At 40.5% G+C, this 1,581-nt stretch overlaps 1 pseudogene; it reads left to right on the plus strand.

Moving 5' to 3' along the window:
- The window catches only part of LOC102839267, a 9,307-nt pseudogene extending 8,121 nt beyond the window's left edge, over positions 1 to 1,186 (plus strand).
- Positions 1,187 to 1,581: the final 395 nt, after the last annotated feature.

Here is a 1,581-nt window from a genome sequence, read left to right on the forward strand (position 1 = left end):
TTAGTTAATCCTTTGGAGAAAGGCTTAACCTTGCAACCTTTAGTCTCGGCTTTAGGAAAATATCACATTTATCTGTGGATTATCAAAGGCTCCGTTTATTAATTTAATACATGTAACAATATTAATATGAAAAACTATTTGCCATTAACTGCCAGTGGCCTCATTTGTTACACTCGGGCCTATAGGGCCTCGAACCTCTGACTAGTCTTACACGGTCCGCAACATTAGGCTGAACTGGAAGTTACATTACCTGGCGACAGAGAATACTGCATCAGCAGTGATGATCTTTTCTCCTTACCTTACTCCACAGGTAAGACCCTGGTGGTTGGACATCCTATGTTGCTTTGGAATGTGGTGGATTTGTTGCTGGTATTGCTTTAGATGTCCCTGTTATGGTATGATCAATTATCCTAAGAAAATTTGAAGAGGACATTGCCAATAAAATTGGTGTCAAATTTATATGACAATTTGTATCAATAAAAGTTGAGCATATTGAAGCAGAGATACCAGGCTGACTCAAGGTGGTAGCCCAGTCAACCAACAGTAAGGAAAGTATCGAAGGAGAGTATAATATGGTATTTTTGGTAATAAGAAGAGATACTTACACAAGAAAACTTGGTTTAGAAACTGTGAGTATGAAGATAAATAAGAAGACTGGAAAAATTCCCATCACTGATTAGGAGCAGACCAATGTGACTTACTTCTACACCATTGCTGATATAATTCTCAGTAACAATTCAGGCATGGAGATTGCTGGCTTAGAGGCTTTATGCTGGGTCTAAGGTCAAATGTGACTATGAAAATGTTCCAATAACTGTATTTATTCCTTTGGAATATTGTCTGTGGCCTTTCTGAAGAGAGAGCTGTGGGGAAATTTGGGGAAGAAAATATTGAAGTTTACCATAGTTACTTCTGACCATAGGAGTGGACAATTTCATTCAGAGAAAACAACAAATGTGCAAAAATAACCTGTAACATCAAAGACAATGACCTTGTTGTAGACTTCCATGTGTTAGGTCCAAATGCTGAAGAAGTTACACAGGACTTTGCTGTTGCACTAAAGTGTAGACTGGCCAAAAACCAGCTGGACAACACAATTGGCATTCACCCCATCTATGCAGAGGTGTGTACAACTCTCTCAGTGCCCAAGCGCTCTGTGGGGATCATTCCCAAGTTTGGATGCTGAGTTAAGTCCCAGTGGGTGACTGCTACCAAAACCTCAAACCACTCACCTCTTCCCTTGCCCAAATCCAAGGCAGAGTTCTTAGAATGTCCTCAGGCTTATGCACCTGTGTGTCCTTTGCTGACCACCTGAGGACTGATTAGATCTCCTAGGTAGGAGCTGAACAGAAGGCAGTCAGTATCACACCGGGATCACCATAATGGACTTCAAGTTGACCTTGGCAATGTGTCGAGTGATGCATCCATGAAATCACTAACCTGAAGCCCAAGTGATGAGCAGTGATGGAATAACTGTCTAGTAAGTTTTACCTTGACCTTTCCTTTGTGGATTTTCTCTATTCTCAGTGTCAATGTTTCTACGTTGATTTTATTTTTCTCCATGCTGTTAATGATACTAGA

The sequence above is a fragment of the Chrysochloris asiatica genome, unplaced genomic scaffold (genome assembly GCF_000296735.1).
Source record: "Chrysochloris asiatica unplaced genomic scaffold, ChrAsi1.0 scaffold00213, whole genome shotgun sequence".
NCBI classification, from domain to species: Eukaryota; Metazoa; Chordata; class Mammalia; order Afrosoricida; family Chrysochloridae; genus Chrysochloris; species Chrysochloris asiatica.